The sequence below is a fragment of the Panthera leo genome, chromosome E3, assembly GCF_018350215.1.
Source record: "Panthera leo isolate Ple1 chromosome E3, P.leo_Ple1_pat1.1, whole genome shotgun sequence".
Lineage (NCBI taxonomy): Eukaryota > Metazoa > Chordata > Mammalia > Carnivora > Felidae > Panthera > Panthera leo.
In genome coordinates, this window is record NC_056694.1 from 26,932,741 (window position 1) to 26,944,667 (window position 11,927).

Genomic DNA, 11,927 nt, shown 5'->3' on the forward strand with positions numbered 1-11,927 from the left:
TCCTCCCCCCTCCCCTCTCTCCTCCCCCTCTCTCCTCCGCCTCCTCCCCTCCGCCTCCTCCCCTCCGCCTCCTCCCCTCCGCCTCCTCCCCCTCCCCCTCCTCCCTCTCCCCCTCCTCCTCCCTCTCCCCCCTCCTCCTCCCTCTCCCCCTCCTCCTCCCTCTCCTCTTCCCCCCTCCTCCTCCCCCTCTCCCTCCTCCCTCTTCCCCTCCTTCTCCCTCTCCTCTTCCCCCCCTCCTCCTCCCCCTCTTCTTCCCCCCTCTCCTCCTCCCTCTCCTTTTCCTCCCTCTCCACATACTCCTCCTCCCTCTCCACCTACTCCTCCTCCCTCTCCACCTACTCCTCCCTCTCCCCCTCTTCCCTCTCCTCCTCCTCCCTCTCTTCCTCCTCCCTCTCCTCCTCCCTTTCCTCCTTCCCTCCCACTCCTCCCTCTCCTCCTCCCTCTCCTCCTCCCCTTCCCACTCCTCCCTCTCCTCCTCCTCTTCCCCTCCAACTCCTCCCTCTCCTCTTCCCTCTCTTCTTCTTCCTCCCTCTCCTCCTCCTCCCTCTCCTCCTCCTCCCTCTCCTCCTCCTCCCCCCTCTCCTCCTCCTCCCTCTCCTCCTCCTCCCTCTCCTCCTCCTCCCTCTCCTCCTCCTCCCTCTCCTCCTCCTCCCTCTCCTCCTCCTCCCTCTCCTCCTCCTCCTCCCTCTCCTCCTCCTCCCTCTCCTCCTCCTTCTCCTCCTCACACTCCTCCCTCTCCTCCTCCTCCTCCCTCTCCTCCTCCTCCTCCCTCTCCTCCTCCTCCTCCCTCTCCTCCTCCTCCTCCCTCTCCTCCTCCTCCTCCCTCTCCTCCTCCTCCCTCTCCTCCTCCTCCCTCTCCTCCTCCTCCCTCCTCCCCTCCTCCTTCTCCTCCTCTTCCTCCTTCTCCTCCTCTTCCTCCTTCTCCTCCTCTTCCTCCTTCTCCTCCTCTTCCTCTTCCTCCTTTTCCTTCACATTTTTAAGTTAAAAAATAATTTTAGAGAGTGTGAGTAGAGGAGAGGGACAGAGAGAGGGAGGGAGAGAGAGAAAGAGAGAGAGAGGGAGAGAGAATGAATGAATGAATGAATCCCAAGCAGGCTCCACGCTCAATGTGGAGTCTGACACAGGGTTCAATTCCACACACTGGGATCATGACCTGAGCCAGAATCAAGAGTTGGACACTCAACTGACTGAGCTGCCCAGGCCCTCCTCTCCTTTCCATTCTTTAATGAGAGTGCACATTACCTCAATCAGAGTCCAGAAAGCCTGAGGTTAGCGAGGCATGTGTGTTGGGGAGGAATCTTGATTTTCAGTTTTCTTCCTTTTCTTCCATCCTACAATTTCTGCCTCCTTATTTTTGCTAGGAACTGTCCTATTCCTCCAACAGCATTTTTTTTTTTTATGTACAAAATGCTTTATAAGCATGGTATAATTATCCATACTGATATGCTGTGCTGTAGAACTTTGGAGAATAGACAATATAAATTGAAAAGAGCTGGGAATTAACTTATCTGTTTTGAAGAGATGTGGAGGGTGTGTGTGTGTGTGGGGGGGGTGTTGATTGTGGCTCAAAAATGGGTTCTAACTGCTATTTTTATTGTTGGCTTAACTGATTGTACCTTGAGTTCTTTACCCTTCATTTCTTTTCTAAGTGACTTGGTAAATGGTGTATTTGACTCCACCCCAAGTACATTTACTCAAACATTTAAAATACATCTACATACTCACATAGCTGGGTGATTTGGGAAACACCAAAAACCCAAAAGAATTCCAGTTTTACTGAAAATATTGAGACTTATGTACCCTCTGGCAAGGAAGGTGGTTGAAAATCTGAGTAATTCTTTTATATACTGAACTACTCCTGTTAGACTGAATACAAAGTTACATCTATAGTATGGTGATTAAGGGAATTGGGAATTGGCTTTGGAGTTAGAACTTTTTTTTTAAAGTTGATTTATTTTTGAGAGAGAGTGTGAATGGGGTAGGGGCAGAGATGGGGGTGGGGGTAGGATCTGAAGTGGGCTCCACACTGATAGCAGCAAGCCCCATGCAGGGCTTGAACTCAGGAGCATTCAAATCATGACCTGAGCTGAAGCTGGACACTCAACTGGCTGAGCCACCCAGGCGCCCCTAGAGCTTGGTTTAATATTGGTCCTGCCACTTACAAGCTATCACTGTAGGAAAATTAGTTTTCTCAACAGTAAAATGGAGCAGTAATGCTGTTAGTCTACACTTAGCTTACATAATTCTTCGGACTTCAGAAAATGTCTTGGGGAAGCTTTCCCCAACATGATGCTCCCACCCTGAGTTTGGGTTAGAGGCCCTTGTGACCTAGGAGCAGAAAGACACATTCAGAGAAGGGTTTTCCTTTTCCCAGAGGTCCAATTGTGATTTACATGGGTACTTGTTTATTATTATTTGGTTAAACCCACCCCATTGCCCTACCCCGCAATAGATTAAGTTTCATGAGGTAAGAGCCATCTATGTCTCTGTCCTTCACCACTGGATTCTCCATGCTTGGCTTCTGGTTGGCACTCAATACGTATTTAATGAAGGAGAGAAGGAAGGAAGGGAGGAAGGAACGAAGGAATGAAGGGAGGAAGGGAGGAAGCAAGGGAGAGAGGGAAGGAGGAAGGATTTCCCATAGAAGATTCACTGAGATCATGTATAGAAACCACAGCATCTGTTACATAGTAAGAACTGAATAAATGTAACCTCACACAAAGAAGAATGCCAAAAAAAAAAAATACCACCCAAACCATACCAAACTTCTGAACAACCAGAGTACCTATCATGAAAGAAATAAAATGTTTATATGTTGTTGTCACCATTAAATGCTGATTTTTCAGGATGAGTCATGCTCCTGGAATAAGCAACCATCGATGTCAGTTATTCAAAACAACAAAGGCTGAATTCTTGTTCATGTGACATTGTCAGTGAAAGTCAAGCTCACGGCTGCTCCCCACTCCCACGACTGCCTTGAAGCAATTAAGTACATAAACATAAACATGCTATACACGTCGTTTCTACTCAGAGCCCATGGGGTCAGAGTTAGACCGCTCTGTCTCAGCCAGCTCTGGCTGCTACAACAAACTACCGAGTATAGACTCCGCGCCTTAAGCTGCAGATTGTTTTTTTCTAACAACCTGGAAAGCACAGACAGCACCGGATCCGCATGAAAAGTGGGGGAGACCCCTGGCTGGGCCACATAGGAATACTTTGGCTTCTAATTTGGAGGGATTAGAAAGAGGAGGAGCAAGAGTGAAAGGGGGTGGTCTTGGGAGCTCGGGAGAGCCCCTTCACCCGCTAAGGTACTTATCTCAATGCGTTAACAGTACCCGTGGCTGTACAGAGGCATCCTGGTTCATTATCAGCTGTTGGTAGAGCTGGGCCTCGGCTGGCTGTGATTCTCCCACAGCCGTGTTTCAGACATTTGCTGCGGAGCCTCAGCTTACAGATAAGAGTTCAAGAGAGGTCAGCAGACTTGCACCAGGTCACAGAATGGAACAGCGAGAGAACTCCAGACCCCTGACTCCTAGGTCTGCGTGTAAATCAAATTCTCTCTTTCCGTAGCTCTTAGTGCCTTTGGAGAAATGGCAGCCTAGGTCAGGGACAGAAGCCAGCTGGGAAGCCCCAGCAGGATCCCAAGGGGGCAGGGCTCTGCCTCTACCTTTGCCGTCCTGGCCGGGTGGACAGACCCAAGGCATTCAAGCATCAGAGGCCTCCGCGGACTATTTGATTCTCGCATTGCCATCCTGACAGTGAAGGCAGAGGGAAGGTGGCCCTTTCTAGAACAGACTGGCCTGGGGGGGTTGAGCCCCTCAGAAGACCAGATCCGGAAGTGGCCTTTGCCTTGCTCTGCACTTTCTAGCCCAGAAACCAGGTGGCCGAGTCGGCCCTGCATGTGATGCAAGGCCCTCAAGCACGAGGATTTGCCAGACCCCAGCACATACCTGTCGTCTTTCCTGATCTAAGAGAGACAGAGACAGGTAAATAGAAAGAGCAAGAAATAAAGAGAAGGAGACAGAGCTACAGAGAGAACCGAGCCACTGAGCTAGAGGTGCAAGACAGAGAGGTACACGGCAAGGGGGTGGGAGACTGGTGGACATAGAGACAGGGAGTGACAGGCGGGGAGAGGGAGAAACAGAAAAAGAGGAAGAGAGGAGAGAGAGTGGTGGATATGGACAGACTGGCTGGTTGGTGTTGTGCCATCGCACGTGGTGACGTGAGATGGCAGGGGTGATACGCTGGTGACGTGATCATCCGTGTTTATGTATGAAGCCGTGAAGGGCCAGGGAGGCAGAAAGATGAGAAGCCAGGTGAGGCAGCAGGTGTTGGAGGGCGAAAGACTGGACACGCAGGGCGTCTTCTGGCACATTTGATTCTGTTGGTTACAACAGGAAGCAGAGATGCGGGCTTGGACCCCCACTGCGCCCCCTCCTGCTCTCCCCACTCTGCCAGACAGCTGCCCCTACCAGGTCCTTGCCTCTGAGCCTTATTTATTGCTCCAAAATCTGGGGTTGGGAGGAATCCCTGCCAGGACGCTTGGGAGGAAGCTTCCGTGTAAATCCTGGACTTGGCCTCCAGCCATGGCCGCCGAACAGGATGATCAGTGGGAGAGCAGACCTTGATTTGTGCCACGGCAGCTTTTTAACACGTGGAGGGCGGTGTTTTATCTGAAATTCTTTCCTGCTACCTAGAGCTTTAAGTCTTGGCTTTATTCCTTCCCACTGGAGAAATGCTTTTAAAAACCCACACAAATTTCCTAATTCAACTCTATTTTAACCAGAGTTAAAAGGGCTCAGTAATAAAGCAGTTCCCGATTATTAAGAATTGCAGGGTTGGGAATGCAAGGATTACATCATCCGATCCTCACGCAATGTTATGAGGAAGGCACTGTAGTTTCCCCCTTTTACAGTTGGGGGAACCGAGGCTCAGGAAGGGGAAGAAATTTGCCAGGTCCCATGCCTGTATGCGCCAGAGCCTGACCTGTGTGGCCAAGTCTCCCAGTTACCGTGTCATCGTGCAAACCCCAACCCCCCTGTACAGACGAAGCATGGAGACTCATTGGGTCTGATTAAGTTGCCCAAAGTCCCACTGACAGAAAGTTGCAGAATAAGGATGTGTCCTTAGTCCTCTTTGTCTTCTGCTCTTACCTCTTGTGCATTGGGTTGGAGCCTTTCAGAGGCAGAGATTCCCTCCAGATGTTGTGCTTCATGAAGTCAGGAAACTCAAAACTCCATAGAATGGTCTGTACACTTAAAAATCGGCAAGGTGGGGGGAGGGGCGCCTGGCTGGCTTACTCTGTAGAGCATGCAACTCTTGATCTCGGGGTAGTAAGTTCAAACCCCATGTTGGGTGTAGAGCTTACTTTTAAAAATCGGTAAGATGGGGCACCTGGGTGGCTCAGTCAGTTAAGTGTCCAACTTTGGCTCAGGTCATGATCTCATGCCCTGTGGGTTTGAGCCTCATGTCAGGCTCTGTGCTGACAGCTCAGAGCCTGGAACCTGCTTTGGATTCTCTCTCTCTCTCCCTCTCTCTCTCTCTCTCTCTCTCTCTCTCTCCCCCTCCCCCCACATGCTCTGTATCTCTCTCTCTCTCTCTCTCAAAAATAAATAAGCATTAAAACATTTTTAAAGGCCAATATGGTAAATTTTATGTTATGTGTGCCTTACTCCATTTAAAAAAATTTTTTAAAGGAAGGAAAAGCTCCAGTAGTCACCCTTTTAGGAATGGATAATGCACCCTCATGGAGTTGTGCTATTTTTATGATGGAGTTTCTCCTAATACCTCCACTAACCTTTCTTTTCCTCCCTCTTGTGGCTTCTGCATGTTCCCGGCTTTTATTACTTTGTGTCTTCTATGGCCACGTGGCCTTATGTTTCCTGCCTTCTCTGTGTGCCTCGTTCCTTCTACCTCATCCCCGATCTTTATCTATCTATCTATCTATCTATCTATCTATCTATCTATCATGTATCTATAATCTATATCCCTATCTATCCATCCATCATCTATCTATCTATGTATCTATCTACCCTCTATCTAATTTGAAGTCAACCTTCCTAAGACAGAAGATAATATTGGGCAGCATCTAAAATCTGGTTCCCTGGAAACAGGACTCAGATGAAGGCTTGCCTTGCAGAGATTTTTTCGGGAGAGTGTTTAGGGTTAGCACCATGGAGGAATGAGGATGATAGGACTAGACAGAGAAGTTGAGCCATCATGCAGTCTCAACAAAGGCCTCAGCTGATCCGATGGCACACTCTGGAGTTGGGATAAGTGTTCACAGTTGTTCCCTTCAGGCAAGCAAGTTGAGTCTTTATACCTGAACACTGACCCATTGCTGGCTGTGGGGTAACCTTGGGGTGGGCGTGGCAGGGCATGACTTTGGGCGAGGTGGCTCCCTTCCACTGAGGGATATTCCCAGAGAGTGAGTCAGCTGGGATCCATTAGCTAGCATCCCTCCCAGCAGCTGAGGGAATGAGAGCCTCCATCTTGAAGGAGAGATCTGGGCGGTGCCCCACAGCAGCCTCTACCAATTAGCCACTCTCCAGAATACAGCAGAAGGGCCACCTTGGCTGCTCCTTGTCTCCCTTGTTCCATTTTACAAAGGGCTATATTTGCCCAGGTGCTAATTCCTGGTCCCATCAGGTGTGACTGAGGCTTCGTGTCATATGACATGGAGTGGCAATCACGTGCAGGACCAGCCTGAGGCTTTGCTCAGAAGGGGCACAGCAAGGTCTTGAGGGACCCTGGCTGTTCGGCATAGCCATAAGACATCTCCAGTTTCTTAGAGTCCAGGAGAATTCCTGTAGTCCAACTTATTCCCACTATTTAAGGCGTGTTGACTCAGCTGTTACAAACAAAGATCTAAAGAGACTCTGAAGGTGATGTCCAAATAGCATGATCATTCCCTCTCCACTCCACAGTCAATGCCCCTTGGTGTCATCTGACCCTAAAGTCTGGCAATTGGACACTGAGGAAATGTCATAAGAGTGCAGGTCAGTCCGTACAGAGCCACAGCCCTGCCTGAACAAGGACATGCCATTTGTTGCTGGCCAGACTGCCATTTAGAATTCCCTAATTCCTCTGAAGTTTTCTTATGGACAGTTATTTTTCCTTCTGCTTTGTCAAGGTCTCTCTTTCTTCTCTAGCACTTTCTCTCCATGAAGTTAAAACAGAGGTGGAGACACACATATGCTACATAGTACCAATATAGCACCGTCAGTCAAACCGCCCTCTCTCCCTGCTGCAGCTAAGATGTGGCAGGTCTCCATTCCTCTCCTTCCCCCCTAATTGATTTCCCAATTCAGCCTCCTGGGATGGTGCTTTGGCTGGCTTTCCAAGTTCAGCCTCTCAACCTTAATTTAATGCTTCTCGGGTGGTGAGAACTTATGCTTCCCACCTACTAGTTGGCATCTGGCTGATTTTCTCAGCCTGAGGAATTTAGTTTCCTTAATGTCGAACCTTTGTACATTGCCTTTGAGTTGTCAAAAGTGATGCCATCCCCAGTCCTGAAGAGAGACCTTTCGGACAGTGTTGGCATTTGGAGGGGTCCAGTCGTGGCTCGTACCATGATTATCAGCCACAAGATTTGCTCTGTCGAACCCAGGAGTCAAAGGGCCCTGGCTGGGAGTAGCTGGTGAATGCTAAAAGCAGGCTGGGTGATTCAGAGTCTGCTTAGCTCTGCCAGTCAGCCTGGTGTGAGGTCTTGGAGTAAAATTTTCCCACCTTCTTTTTCCAAGATTGAGCCAGAGTCTATTCTTGGAGCAGATAGCTTTTCAGCAGTGAGTTGGCAAATGTTTATGATTGATTTTCACACATCCTTCCTGGACAGGAGACAATTTTTGTTATAATTAAAATTTAAATACAGGGTTATGATAACCCAAAGCACCTTAGGAGGGCTGCCCTGGCAGAAGAGGGACTGAGCAACATGGTGGAACAAGTCTCCTGTGTATTATTTCTTAAGCTCTACTCTCTTTAACTGACATGGTTGGTCACTATGAATAACCCACATTACCTTCAGTAAGCCACATGTCTCAGTCCTCGCCAGCTTATTGGCACAGATAAGGTGATTTCAAGATAAACATCCAGGTGATACAGGCATGTTGCCTTTGCTTCCTCCTGCTGGGCCTCCCCCGAGTCCCCCAGGGATGTCTCATGTGTATGAGAAACAGTCCCACTCAGGTTCTTTCATCCAAGTCTCTTCTTGAAATGTACCTCCAGCAGGCCCACTGAGGGCACCAACTTTCTGCTGGGGTCTTCTGTGACAAGTCTGGGCCCTCACCATGCTGCTGGGTGCTTGGCCCCTGGGGTTCTTGTACAAATGTGCCATTGTCCCTGCAGTGTGCTGGAGTTGGGCCCCTCTGCTGCAATAAGGAGAACATCCCTCTGCCCAGACTTACACTGAACTTGGCCATCAGGCCCCCACAGCAGTTCTACTTATACTCAGAGCCTCTGAGACCAGCATCAGTTAATCTTCTCCTATCAAGGCTCAAGCCATCGAGATATAAACCAGGGTCACTTCTCATGTCTCCAAGCTCATGAGAACTTAACTAAAAGGATCATGGGACCTCTAGACTTTTCTTCCCTATGCTCAAGGCTTAGGGAAGGCCCTGCATTACTCTTGGAAAGGGGACAGCAACACAAGGAAAAGATGAACCAGCTGCTAAAAATCAGATTTCATGATTCATACTCAGGAACATCCATCAGTCAAGCTCTCCAAGCTGTTTTTCCAGTGATGTTGTATAAGCCACACGTGGTAGAGCGAATGGAGTTAGTTCATGCCAAATGAACCACAGCAAAAATGATGGCATCATGGACAATAATAAAATAATCAAGCAGCAACAGATGGAAAGGAAGAATTGCAGTTAGACTGGGGAACTGTTAGCTACATAAATTGTTACGGGTCTTAGCTGGTCAAAACCAAACCCCATTCCGCTAGCTGAAGAGTAACGAGTACTATTCTTTTTTTTTTTTTAAGCCAGAAACACTAGCCATTCAATCCTGCTGTCCAGCAAAATGGTCCTTCTGGGAGCATGGGGGGCAGGGCAGCAATTTCATAGTATCACCCTGCCCCCCACAGGCATCCAAGAGCCCTGTTGGTTCACTGACACCTAATAAATCAGAACCAGGGGGAATCAGATGAATTTTTCTTTTGCGTTTTAGTTTCTTTTATTAATGGAACCTTTTAGAAATCTGTTTATATTTTTTCCTTGCACAAAATCACAATTTTTCACACAAAGGGAGCAGATGGTACTGAAAGCTGGAGATTGGGCCGGAATGCATCTCCCATAACTGGCACTAACAGAGCCTTGTCTTGGATGTAAAAGAACTCAAATCTAATTGCGGGGTTGGCTTTTCCAATTCTGTATAACTATGTGTTTGTCTGTGTTCCCCCCCCCCCCAAACTTAATGCTTCTCCTTGAGCTCCTGTCAAATAGAAATATGGGTAGAGTTACAGAGACTGAGTTTTAAGACTGCAGTTTTTTTCTGGAATGGTGTCTCTAAGACCCTAAATGTCTCTGTATCTGTAGCCCCCACTGAGTCCCTTGTTGAGGTGCCATATTTGGTGTCATGACCGCAGGTGACTGGGCAGAAGCTGGCACCTGAGTTAAAGGCAGCCAACAAGGTGGCCTCATGTGAGCCTCCTGCCTCTATATAGGATTATGATTAATTAGCCCGATGAGAATCTCTTTCTGAAAGATTTGAATATGACACATGCTCAAAGGGAGTGGAATATAAGTTCATGTAACTTCTGTACTGATTTATGACCACTGCCTATCACAGTACATGGTATGGCTACCCAATGAATATTTGATAACTAAATCAAATGCATGGACCCCTAACACAGAAGTGTTTTTTAAAAAATCAATCTGTACCCATCTCCCTATATTCTACTTTTTTCTCCTGCCTCCAAGGAGCTTGGTCCCCACCTCGCACTCCCAGCCTTTAATGATTAGCAGAGACAAAGTGTGAGCAGGGCAGGGGCAGAGAGAAAAGGAGACACAGAATCTGAAGCAGGCTCCAGGCTCTGAGCTGTCAGCACAGAGCCCCACAGGGGGTTTGAACTCATGAACCGTGAGATCATGGCTTGAGCCAAAGTCGGACACTTAACTGTCAGCCATCCAGGCGCCCCAATGATTATTTGAAATAGATTTTTTTAGGGCAGTTTTAGGTTTGCAGAAGATACAGAGATTCCCCATATACACCCTGCCCAAACACGCACAGACTTCTCTACTATCAAAATTCCGCACTAGAGTGGGACGTTTATTATAATTAATAAACCTATATCAACACCTCATTATCACCCAAAGTCCATAGTTTGCATCAGAGTTCACTCTCAGGTCTGTAAATTCTATGCGTTTTGACAAACGTGCAGTGACATGTATTGCCATTAGAGTATGCTACACAATAGTTTCACCACCCTAAAAATCCTCTGTGCTTTACCGATTCATCCTTTCCGCCCCCAACTTCTGGCAACCACTTTTACCGTCTTTTACTTGCCTTTTACTGTCTCCATAATTTTGCCTTTTCCAGAATGTCATATAGTTGGAATCCTAAAGAAGGTTGCCTTTTCAGATTGGCTTTTTTCATTTAGTAAAAGTGCATTTAAGATCCCTCCTTGTGTTTTCATGACTTGATAGCTCATTTCCTTTTAACATTGAATAATACTCCATTGTCTGGATGTACCACAGTTTATTTATCCATTCACCTACTAAAGGTCATGTTGGTTATTTCCAAGATTTGGCAATTATTTATAAAGCTACTGTAAACATTTATTGCAGGTTCTTGTGTGGACATAAGTTTTCACCTTCTTTGAGTAAATACCAAAGAGTACGATTGCTGGATCATATGGTAAGAGTGTGTTTGGTTTTGTAAGAAAATGCCAGTCTGTCTTGCAAAGTGACTGTACCATTGTGCGTTCTTGCTAGCGAAGAGTGGGAGTTACTATTGCATGATATCCTCGCCAGCATTTAGTGTTGGCATTGTTTTGAATTTTGGCCGTGTTAATAGGTTTGAAGTGGTATCTCATTATTTTTTTTTTTCATTTACAACATGATGTGGAATGGATTTTCATGTGTTTATTTACTATCTATATGTTTTCTTTGGTGAGATGTCTGTTCAGGTCTTCAGCCCATTTTTAAATCATTTTGTCTGATTCTTGTTGAGTGTTAGGAGTTCTTTGTATATTTTGGACACTACCTTTTTATGAGATATGTGTGTTACAAATATTTTCCCCCAACCTGTGGCTTGTCTTCTTATTCTCTTGACTTTTCTTCCTTTTTATGATGTTTTGCTTTGACAGGCAGTAGGATGTAGTGTTTAATATCCTAGAGGCCCCTGCCTGAGTTTCAGTCTTGGTTTTGCCACTTGGTTGGGCAATTAATCATTCTGTTCTGACTCTCACTTTCCTTACCTGTGAAGTGGAGTTAATAATGCCACTCTGTAGAGATCTTCTGAGAAGTTAGAACTGCCCCAGTGTGTAGTTGGTTAGCACTGCATAAATGATAGTCATTATTATTGAGAATTTTTTGGTTTTGCATAATCTGGACTCAGTCACTAATTGGGTCTTGCCTTCCACTGTTCTCTCCTTCACTCACTCCATTAGAGTCACATAGTCTCCACACCCACCTCAGGGTCTTTTTCTCTCTGTTTTCTCCCCCTCAGTGTTGCTTTCCCCAATATACTCTGTCATCTCATTATTCAGGGTTTTTGTCCATCATAAGCAGAAGCAGTCTAAAAGCACTGGGGTTTCTTCTTTTTATAGAAGTTGAGTCCATTGCTGCTGCGTGTCCCAGAGCGAGAGGGGTATGTGGAGAAGCAGTGGGGTGGGAAGGAGAGACTCCTAGAGACTGGGAGGGGAGGGATCTCCAGGTTTAGTGAACAGCAGGCCCTGAACCCCGCCCTTCTAGAGTATTCCTGGGAGG